Source organism: Ovis canadensis, chromosome 7 (genome assembly GCF_042477335.2).
Source record: "Ovis canadensis isolate MfBH-ARS-UI-01 breed Bighorn chromosome 7, ARS-UI_OviCan_v2, whole genome shotgun sequence".
Classification (NCBI taxonomy): domain Eukaryota; kingdom Metazoa; phylum Chordata; class Mammalia; order Artiodactyla; family Bovidae; genus Ovis; species Ovis canadensis.
The window spans coordinates 89,536,927-89,549,181 of NC_091251.1; the positions used below are offsets into that span (position 1 = coordinate 89,536,927).

Below are 12,255 nucleotides of genomic sequence, written 5' to 3' on the forward strand. Positions count from 1 at the left end.
GTTAGAGTAGAAAGAGAGAGAATAGGGTTATCTCAGATGTCTTTATAGCTTTCACTGTTTCATTGATTCTTGTAATCACAGATAACTGATTTTGGGTCAGGACTGTGGACAAGTAAATACAGTAGACAGACTGTTTAAAGGGAATAACTGGGAAACATTGCTGTCTATCATAGACATGACTCTGATTATCACATTTGTGAAGAGACCTTAGGAAACGCGCACATACCCACTCAACACACACCTATAGCAAGTTATAGGTTTTGTGGCTGATAAGGACATTCTTGAAATTTGTGATTAAGGGCTTTCTAGTTTTCACCAGATGCTGTTAGTGATAAGAAAAAATTTAAAACACACACACTGAGGGGAAGAAAACTAGGATAAATAAAATATTTTTATATTAATAATACTGTGTTTCAGTCATTATTAGTACCTACATATTTTTGCCAGGTGTCTCTGTATATTCAAACTATTAATGCTAAGTCAATAGTATTCTTGTATTTGATGTTGTAAAGTAAAATATTTCTTCACATTTCTCTGATGTTATTTGACTTTTGCTTGATCATGGGATATACTAGAATTGTGCTGGATTGTGATGAACTTTCATTTGATTGGCTTTTAAAATAAAGTTTATTTAAAGTCAACAACAAAAAAAATTCCAGTGCCAATAAACTTCCAGTTCATACTATTTCTGAGAAGTTAATTATTCTTGCTATTAAATTTTTGCTCAACTTCTATAACTATTTCCAAACTTTATTAGCCATTCCTTTGAGGGACTTTTTGTCTGAAAGTGAAATGGTTAAATCTATTGGTATTAAGCTTAATATTTAAAATGTTGGGACTGTTTGATGATTTTTTGATTTGTTCATATTGCTAAGATTAGAGCTAACCTAAAATAAACATTAAAAAATTCATTAGAATATGTGTATAGTCATACAGTGTTTGGTTATTAAATACGCATAATTCTACAGAAAAAAATTAACTGCTGTACCATTTGGTCTTTGACACAATGTGTCAAAACTTCATTCCACCTGTTAATATAAGTATTAATAGGTTTTAACTTTTTCACCCTAGCAAATATGTTCAGAAATGTGCAACATCATTGCATATTCCAGGGGTACCTGGAGTCAAATGTAGAGTTTAAATACTTTTTACCGTCACTTGCTATTGATCTTTGACAAGTTATTTCAGTTTCCTGAGTCTCAGTTTCTGTATTTTCTTGAGGACCAAGTGAAAAGAAAGCATGTATATAAAAGCATATTGTACATTGTAAGTTTGATTAAAATTTAACTTATAAGAAGCAAAAGCCACCAGAGATCATCTAACTTTTTAGTCCAAGAAATTAGCTTGTGGATTTTAACCAGTAATTTTTTAACAGCTTTATTAAAATTTAAATCATATACCATAAAATTCTCTTTTAAGTGTATAATTTATGAGTTTTTAGTATATTCACAAGATTGTGCAGGCATCACCATTATACAGAGTGTTTTCATAACCTCAGATAGAAACTCTGGGCCCATTAGCATTTACTTCCTATTCTCTCTTCCCCCTAACTCCTGACCACCCTAATCTACTTTCTATGTATTTGTTTATTTGGAATATTTAATCTAACTGAATCATGCAGTATGTGGCTTTTGTGACTCGTTTCTTTTCACATAGCATGTCTTCAGGGTTCATCTGTGTTGTGGAATTCATTGCTTTTTATGGCTGGATAATATTCCACTGTATGGAAATAACCATGTTTTGTTTAATCCATTCATCTGGTTGGTGGAACATTTAGGTAGTTTTACCTTTCTTCTGTTGTGAATAATGCTGTTATGAATATTCATGTATAAGTTTTTGTTTAAATACCTGTTTTCAGTTCTTTGGGATATATACCTAGGAATGAAATTGCTGGATCAAATGGTAGTTTTGTTTAACTTAGTGAGGAACTGGTATACCTTCCCCAGTACCTGCACTGTGTTACCTTTTCACCAGCAGCCTGCGGGGGTTCCAGTTTCTTTGCATTCTCACTTCTGCTTATTACTACATATCTTTTTAATTTTAGCCATCCTACTAACCAGTAAGTTTTTAAAGAACTGTAATAAAATAGATTAAAGTATATTATGTTGCACTTAAGTATTCATATATCTTTATTTCAAATAGGGATGTACATACTGAGTTGAAAGATACACATTTTATTTCTTTTTTAAAAATTTATTTATTTTAATTGGAGGATAATTATAATATTATGATGGTTTTTCCCATACATCAGTATGAATCAACCATAGGTATATGTGTGTCCCCTGTATCCTGAACTCCCCCTCCCACCTCCCTCTACCCTGCCCCTCTGGATTGTCACAGAGCGCTGGCTTTGGGTGCCCTGTGTCATACAGCAAACGTGCACTGGTTATCTATTTTACATATGGTAATGTATATGTTTCAGTGCTGTTCTCTCAAATCATCCCACCCTTTCCTTCTCCCACTGAATCCAAAAGTCTGTTCTTTGTGTTTCCTTTGCTGCCCTGCATGCAGGATCGTTGGTACCATCTTTCTGGATTCCATATATACGCATTAATATACGGTATTTGTCTTTCTTTCTGACTCACTTCACTCTGTATAATAGGCTCTAGGTTCATCCATCTCATTAGAACTGACTCAAATGCAGCACCCTTTTATAGCGGAGTAATACTCCATTGTGTATCTGTACCACAACTTCCTCATCCACTCATCTGTGGATGGACATCTAGGCTGCTTCCATGTCCTTGCTATTGTAAATAGTGCTGCATTGAACACTGGGGTACATGTGTCTTTTTCAGTTCTGGTTTCCTCAGGGTATATGCCCAATAATGGGATTGCTGGATTGTGTCGTACTTTTATACCTAGTTTTTTTAAGGAATTTCCATACTGTTCACCATAGTGCTTGTATTAGTTTGCATTCCCACCAACGGTGTAGGGGGTTCTCTTTTCTTGACACCCTTTCCAGCATTTATTGTTTGTAGACTTTTTGATGATGGCCGTTCTAACCATGTGACATGATAATACCTTATTGTGGTTTTGATTTGCATTTCTCTACTAATGTGTGGTGTTGAGCATCTTTTGATGTGTTGATTAGCCATCTGTATGTCTTCTTTGGAGAAATGTCTGTTTAGGTCTTCTGCCCACTTTTTGATTGGGTTGTTAATTTTTCTGGTATTGAGCTACGTAACCTGCTTGTATATTTTGGAGATGAATTATTTGTCAATTGTTTCATTTGCTATTAAAGAATATGCATTTTTAATGGATTGCTAACAGAAGTTTGTGAAATAATATCCAAGTCAAACCTAGTCATGTTATAGAGAGGTCCAGAGACTGAAGTAGATTTTCCAGTGACATACATTGCACTAATAAGTAAACCAAGCCATAACCAGGACCCAGATATTCTGACCTCAAATTTAGTTCTTTTTCTTGCTCACCAAATTCATTACAGTTTTATCTAGAGAAAAATCATGAAATTTTTGTACCTGATTGAGCAGTAATCATTTCAGTGGTGTTTCTCTGTTGTCCTATATTTGGAGCTAAGATGTTTGCTCTGACTTCTCTCTCAACTGTCTTTGCTTGTATACTTGTCTAGAATTTGTTTTTAATCTGTAACCCAATGTATTAATGATTAATTACTGTTTAGGGTCTTTCAGGAGCTTCTGATTATTTTTAATAAATGCATTTTAACCTAGTCACTAAAAACCAAAGTTCAGTGATCTGAATTTTATTTCCTTAAATTTAAAAAGAAAAAGGAAAGACTACCCATCCCAACTTAAGCAAGGATTTCCTAAGTGGAAGTTCTAATTTCAGCTCAGTGGATAGATATACTGAAATTGGTATAATTTTTTCATTTGTTGTTGTTTAGTAACTAAGTTGTTTCTGGCTCTTTTCCCACCCTGTAGACTGTAGCCTGCCAGGCTCCTCTGTCTGTGGGATTTCCCAGGCAAGAATACTGAAGTGGGTTTCATTTCCTTCACCAGGAGATCTTCCCGACCCAGGAATGGAACCTGTTGTCTCCTGTATTGGCAGGCAGATTCATAGCCACCAGGGAAGCCCCATAATTTCCTCATCCTCTATGCTATTAAGTTCCTCACCTGAATAGTCAGTTTGACTATACAGTTTAGGAGAAAAGAAATCTTTAATAGAAGTTCTCAGGAAGAAGTCATGAAGCTGGTTGAACTACAGAAGTTTCTGAGGATAGGTTGAAAAAATTGGTGGAAGAATCTTATTGCTTGAATAGGTCCCTAGAATCTATTTTCATGTGAGGTAAATGATAGCAATAAGTGAAGATAACAAAACTAAATCTAGGGGAGATGATTATCTCCACTGCTTTTAAAAGATCTTCAGAAATGGAGATGAGCTTCCTTGAATAATTTTATTGTTTACCCTTACAGCCAAACAGTTCTCCAGAGTCTTGGGAATCTGAGGGTAGAATTTTCAGATAGAGCAACTCTTAGTGATTGCTTTCTGTTACCTATTTTAGTCTTCATTCTGTTTCATTCGAGGCGGTCAGGAGAGGGCCAAGAGGAAAGGGAGCATTCAGGGCATGGATTTGTGGACGTGTGTGTGTGTGTGTGTGTGTGTGTGTGTGTGTGTGTTTAGCTGATTAATTATCCTCAAACCAAATGTCAGTGATTTTGTGGACGTGTGTGTGTGTGTGTTTAGCTGATTAATTATCCTCAAACCAAATGTCAGTGATTTTGTGGACGTGTGTGTGTGTGTGTGTGTGTGTTTAGCTGATTAATTATCCTCAAACCAAATGTCAGTGATTTTTCTTACTTTTAGATAATATACCTTTTCTTTCAACATAAATGATCAAGATTTAGCTATTATATGAAATGTTAGAGCAGATAATGCAAACTTAATGTTTATGGAACATCAAATAAGAGGAATGGATCAGACTGCAGGACAAGGAATTTGAACTAGATACAAAGCACTTGCTTGTAGGGAAGTTGTTACAAACCAGAATTTATCAGCAAAGCCAGATTTTGTACGTGCACGTTTGTCTTTCCCTCTGCAGAGTGTTCCCGTTTCTGTCTGACCTCTCGCCTGCCTTGTTGTGAGTACTGCTCTGCCTCAGTACTCCCTTCTTTGCTCACTCCCTGCTCTACAGTTGTGTCATTTTTTTCTCAGTAGCCCTGTAATTCTCCATTTATGTCTCTACTTCTCTGTGTAAAGAACCATGTGGTTCTTTTTCTTTGTGCTTATTGTGTGTGGGAATGAGGAAGGGAGCTTCTGATCTGTATATGGGGAGATCTCCCCTTTCTCTATAGTCTGTCCTCTGTTGTTTATCTTCATCATTATTGTAGAAGTAGGTATGTATTTGACAGGATGGATTTAGCTGCATCTGATTAGATTTTTCATATTTCCTCTGGAATTGCACAGAATTTCAAATAACTTAAGTGGTTTTTGTTTAAGTATCATATAATGTAATTACTGTGTCGACAATGGAACATTTCTTAAAGTGTGTAGAAAATGTGCTGTTCTTGAGTAACATGAAGTGCTTCTAAAGATATACCATATAAAAACAAAGTTTTTTAAACCTACAACAAAATACCTTTTCAAAGTAATAATTTTTATGAAACTAGAATGTGTCAAAAATGAGAATCCCTGAATAGATATTGCTAACAATTATTTTTCATTATGACATCATACTTAATATGAAAGAGAAGACCCTTTATCAGAAGTCCATTCAGAATTTTCTAATAAAATTCATTATAATCAATATTTTAAGACTAATGGTATAGATATTTGTTGCTTTCTATGTGACTTTAAAACTTCTTTGGACAGAAGCAGCATAATTTTTAATGTCTGTTAAATTTATAAACTGATAAAATGAATATTTCTTTATAAATAAGTTTTTAGCATTTACTGTTTGATATTTTCTCTTAGATATTTCTTTAACTACATATAGTTTAGTTCATATCTTCTGTCAAGCTACTTATAATGAAGTTTTAAGAACTTCTGAGTGTTTGGTAACTTAATCTGTTCTGTTTATTCATTAAACATTTTTAATGGAAATTTATTTGAACCTGAAGCATGAGTGTATGTGAGGAAGCTTTCTTGCCTAAAAATACGATCTGGAAACTTTTCTAGCTAAATTGGCCATGAAAGCAGATATGGAATTTATCTGAAAACTGTCCACATAAATCACACTTACCAAATTTGCTGTCTAAATTAGTTACCCAGGCTGGTGCTACACAATCAAAGATGTTTTTACAGTATTTCTCAAAAAGCTACATGGCCTCTACATTCACAGATTGCAGTTTTGGTTTCTTTTGCTGAACCTTCCCAGTGTACTATCTAGCATATTATTGTGATTATGTTAGAATTGAAATAAAATATTCTGAGAAAACACTTAAAGCACAAGACACTTGGTTAAAATAGCAGAAATAAATGCCACAGTACTGTGAAAGTAGCATTTGGAGGGTACATTATATGTGTGAACATATACAAACACAGTTAACTAGAAGAAATTCTGTCTACGGATACATGGTACAGTAGAATGTGTAAGCATCTCTAAGTGCTAGTCAGTGTACATTACATGATTCTGTATTAGGTGAGAAGACATCTCAGGTCAGCTTTTCTGAAGCAGATGAATGACATATCACAATTAAGCCCTAAAATCTAAACAATGATAATAATGATGTTTATCTTTTTAAAATCCCTCAGCATGGCAGGAAAAGCATTTCCTTGGAAGTCAGAGAAAAAGATTTCTTCACCTAGGTGCCATTTTTGTGTGTGACTTCATTTTCTCCATCTGAAGAGATTTGATCTGAACTATGTTTGTCTCAGGTTTTGGTGGTTTTTCTAAATTGGGAAAAATTTGTTAGATTTTAGGAGGATTAAAATATATGTATTTATGCCTATAATACAGTTATTGTTCTATATCCTTCTATTCAATATTGGCAGTGACCAATGTGAAATTCAGGCCAAATTTGTATCAGGCCACCTGATGTAAAGAGCCAACTCATTGGAAAAGACCCTGATGCTGGAGAAGATTGAAGGCAGGAGGAGAAAGGGGTGGCAGAGGATCAGATGGTTAGATAGCATCACCAACTTAATGGACGTGAATTTGATCAAATTCCAGGAGACAGTGGGGGACAGAAGAGCCTGATATGCTACAGTCCGCGAGGTTGCAGAGAGTCAGACATGACTTAGTACCCGAACAACAACACACATTTGTAGGTTTTTAATAATGGTTGGTGATATTTTATTGTAAAAGCTGAGCTTAAGTGCAAGTGATCTCAGTGTCGTCTGGCAACATTGACTGAAGTACTAAGTCTGAAGATAACTTCTAAAAAGGGATAATTTCAGTGAAAACAGTTTTTACTAATTAAACAAAAAATGTGAGTAGGACTTCATAAAGGTTAATGGAATCGTAAAGGATAATAATTAACAAAATTAAATTGGTCTTGATAACCTTCAAAATTTGAACCCAAAATCCAGTTAAATTTGTAATTTCTGGCTCATGGCATAGTCCTTAAGTTCTCCCAAAAGCCTTTACTTAAGTAAAGTAAGATCTGTCCTATCCCTATAGATCTTATGTTGATCCCTGATTTCCTGAGAGAAAGACATTTCCAGTTTGATCATGAAATTTCTTTCCCTGGATTTTAAACTGTCGTAGATGGTCTTTATGTCTTTGAATTCCTCAGTATGAGCACAGTTTGGACAGATTTAACCAGATTTTATCTTTCTCTGGAACCGTATTCCTTACCTGAGGTCCTATCAACATGAGAAGGCTACTCACTTCTTAGAATTTGAAAGCAATCATCCCTTTTGGACTAACCACAAAAATTGCCTATTTCCTGTCTGTGCAGAATCTCAGCATCTCAACTATTATCTGATCTCCTGAAATAAGGTCAGTGATCTTTAGTTTTATCTCTCATTAAGCCATTCCTAGTTTAGATTCAGAGAAGGCGATGGCACCCCACTCCAGTACTCTTGCCTGGAAAATCCTATGGATGGAGGAGCCTGGTAGGCTGCAGTCCATGGGGTCGTGAAGAGTCGGACACAGCTGAGCGACTTCACTTTCACTTTTCACTTTCATGCATTGGAGAAGGAAATGGCAACCCACTCCAGTGTTCTTGCCTGGAGAATCCCAGGGATGGGGGAGCCTGGTGGGGTGCCATCTTTGGGGTCGCACAGAGTCGGACACGACTGAAGCAACTTAGCAGCAGCAGCAGCAGTTTAGATTATCCTACCTTACCTTTCCTATTTCCTTGGGATATTTACATATATTTAAAATATTCTAAAAATGAAAATTATATGCTGTGTTTACCACAGAAGTGAAAAACGGCAATAAAAGAATTTGTCACAAAGGAGTAAGTAGAATAACTAATGCAGACACAAAAATTCAGTAGAGCAGTCAAGGTTATTTAATATAGGAGAAAGTGGATTTGGGTACTTTAGTTATTCCCAAGTATATCATGTCTTAAAATACTACAGCTACAACTGCACAACTGCTGTTAATAAAATGTGTAAATCATTGGTTCTTGAGAGTACCTAATCAAATATATATATATATATATATATATATGTGTGTATATATATATATATATAATTAAGGATGACGGGATTCTGGTTGTGTTTAAGGTAGAATTCAGGACATAAATATCTTTGTAAATTTCCTTACTGATTCTCATAAATATCTTTGATTAAAAATCCATTGTTCTGATATAGTAAGAAAATTATATTCAGTATGTTCTACTTAAGCCTGCAGGAATGTTTATAGAATCTGTGTAATTCTGGTCATTAAGGAAAAAAAAAAGATCTAGCAGAAAAGTGGTCAAAAGATAAGCAGAAAATTGAGGGAAAAAGAAACATAAATGACTGTTCACCTTGTGAAAATATATTGAAACTCACTACTGGATAAAGAAATAAACATGCTTTCCTAACCAGATCACCAAAAATGAAAAATTTGGTCTGTTTGTAGAAACATGCACTCAAGTTTTTTGATGGTAAGAGTATGAATTAGTACAAAACTATGGGGGTAGTTTGGCAACATGTGTAAAAGTTTTAAATATTTTTATTATCTGATAAGTGAAAGTCGTGTCCGACTCTGCAACCCCATGGACTATACAGTCCATGGAATTCTCCAGGCCAGAATACTGGAGTGGGCAGCCTTTCCCTTCTCCAGGGAATCTTCCCAACCCAGGAATGTAACCCAGGTTTCCCACATTGCAGGTGGATTCTTTACCAGCTGAGCCACAAGGGAAGCCCTAATAAGTAATTTTATGCTAAGAATTTTTTCTATAGACATTGGAAAATATCAGATTGCAAAACAGCATTTATAAATGTAGTCTCTGTGGTTAAGACCAGCATTTTTTATAAGTCTTAAAGGCTATATAGTATAACAAAATAGTACCAGTAGTTATAGCTGAAAGGTATGACTACAGATTTAAAAAAAATTTTAATGTCCATATTTTAGTGTCTTTGTGGGTGGCTTTGGTACATAGAGGTTATGCAGAAATACCTTTGCCTCTAAAAATTTAATTCTCCCTGGGCTTGAAGAGACACAGTAGGGAGATTGTTACCTTCTGGGCTGACTAAAGTTGCTTATTGATTTGTCAGCAGTGAGATCTGAAGCATCTGATTTTCTCATTGCCCTGACAACCAGGCTAAGCCCCTTTAAACAGTTAGTAAAATTTTAAACCGAAATCCCATAATCTACTCAGAAAGATTATAGTCTTCAAGAGAGTATAGTCAGTTACTTTGTTGATTTTGTAATTCTTTTTCCTTTTAAGGTATTTAAAATGTCTTCCTGTTTTACTCTAAAGATACTTTAAGGCTATTGAATTCTTCCTACTCTGAGAATTCTTTATATACTTAGGTAATTTCTGTGGTAACTTCTTTGAATTTGATGAAATCTGATGTTCCATATTCTTCCCAGCACTGCTTTATTGATGTAGTTGGCAAAAAATTTTATGTATCTAAAGTGTACAATCTGATGTTGTAAAATATACCACAGTTAAGTTGATTAACATATCTGTCACCTCACATATTTACCTTTTGTGTGTGCGGTGAGAATGCCTAAGATCTACTGTCAGTACATTTCCGGTATACAAGACAGTATTATTGACTGTAATCACCGTGCTACCCATTAGATCCTCAGAACTTATCCACCTTAAAACTGACAGTTCGTACTCTTTGATCAACATCTTTCAGTTTCCCCTGTCTATATTTTGTCTATTCTTGTAGATAATCATTAACTTGATAAATCATTAACTTATAGCTAATTATTTAGTTCTGGATCACAACTTCTTAGGTTGTTCAGATGACTGTTTTGACTTTCTGATTTTTTTACTGTCTTTTTTGAGGGGGACTACATTTAAGTTACTAGAGAACTTTTTTTTTTTTTTAACTAAAGCAGTTTTGATTTTGGGGTGGGGGTGGAAGATGGGGAACTTCAGAAGAGCTTAGAAGAGCTATTCTAATCTATAAAATATTAAACTACTATTTAGTAGTAGGATATAAGAATTAATAACCTTTCTGCAAGCCCTGTATGAAGAATACTAACAGAAAGACTTAAACCAAGAGTTTGTTTTTATTATTATTATTTTTTCATGGGACTATATAAGACAGAGATGTACATAGACAGTACCTACTGTTAGGTTTTTTCCCAGAATCATTTACAGTTTTAATTTTAGACAGCATCTTAGTAGGTTTTTTCTTTTTGGATACATAGGAGATAGTGAGGAGGCATCTTCGAAATGATTTTGTAGCTCACTTGAAGTCAAAACATTTCTGAAAAAGTAATGAGCAAGTTTTTGTCATGTCAGTATGAGTGTAGACTATAATGTTACTTGAAGAAGATTTCAGTTCTGATAAACCAATAGGCTAGAAACAGATCCTGTTATAAGAATTTGGTTGTATCATAAATCACTGGAAAAGAAGAGATTATTCAATAAATGGTGTTAGAATAATTGGTTAACCGTTTGGAAGAAATGAAGTTCAAATTTCCCCTCAAATCTATACAAAATTAATTCTAGATGGATTGAAGTTACCTGTGGAATAGAAACCATAACAAGTTTTAAATGTGGGTAAACATTTAATAACCTATGAAAGTGAAAGTTGTGTTCAGCTCTTGTGAACCCATGGATTATATATATAGTCCATGGAATTCTCCAGGCCAGAATACTGGAGTGAGTAGCCTTTCCCTTCTCCAGGGATCCACCTATTCCGGTGTGATTTCTCTCACTGTCTCTATGCTTATAAACTTAATGACCTAGGAGAAGAAGTTTATAAGCATAGAGACAGTGAGAGAAATCACACCGGAATAGGTGGATTATTCTCAAAACGTAATAGCCAAAAATATCTACAGTAAAGTTACCACAAATAAAATTAACAGAAACATATCTACCTGTTGAGGATCAGAGAAGAGGCAACATGTGGTTCTTATCCATTTTGGAATAACCTCCTTCAAGAAAAATGTATGTGCTACATATGGACACTAATAGGAACATGCAAACATACACATGCCCCAATTTTTCAGTATCATCTTAGGAGACTCATATGTTCATAAGAGTTCTATGAACTCTATGACCACAGAAGAAGTGCTTGGTAAATACGAGTAAGCTTCAACATCCCTGTTGAAGAAATGGAAGGGTTTTAAAAATGATAATATTTGAATATTGGTAATGGGATGTGAATTAGTAAAACCTCCCTAGAAAACTCTTTGGCTTTTAAAATGTCAGGATGGTATTTTAAAATGCCATTTCTTGAAATTATTTTAAGGAACATCAGAATCTCAGACATATTTTTACACAGCAATGATCATTATGTACAGAAATGCTTATTACCTACACTACAAAAAAATTGGAAGCATCCTAAATGCTTGATTTAATGTAATGGTTATTATAAGTTATAGTTTTAGACATGATGGAACATCAAGGAGCTATTATATATGTTTTTGTAAAGACTGTTTGATGATTGGGAAAACTAAATGTCCTGTTAAATGAAAAAAGGAAATGCCATGAGGTTTTTTAAAGTTGTCTGTAAGTGATGGGACTATTGGTGGTTTAAAATTTTTTGTTCATTTATGTATTCTACCCCCCCTTATTTATTTTTATAGTGATATATATTTTACATAATTAAAACACTTGAAAAAATGTACTTGATTCTGTTGTATAATTTTTAAAGAGTTTTACTTAAAAATCAGTAAAATGACAGTGATTTGATACTCAAAAACTAGATAAGTTTTTTTTTCCAAAACTTAAATTGTTATTGGTTCAAGAAATTTTATCTTGAGACACTTGT

At 34.3% G+C, this 12,255-nt stretch overlaps 1 protein-coding gene across 13 annotated transcripts in view; it reads left to right on the forward strand.

The window, feature by feature from the left end:
- Positions 1-12,255, forward strand: part of PALS1 (protein associated with LIN7 1, MAGUK p55 family member) — a 78,545-nt gene that overhangs the window by 36,224 nt on the left and 30,066 nt on the right. The gene's annotated exons all lie outside the window — the stretch shown is intronic.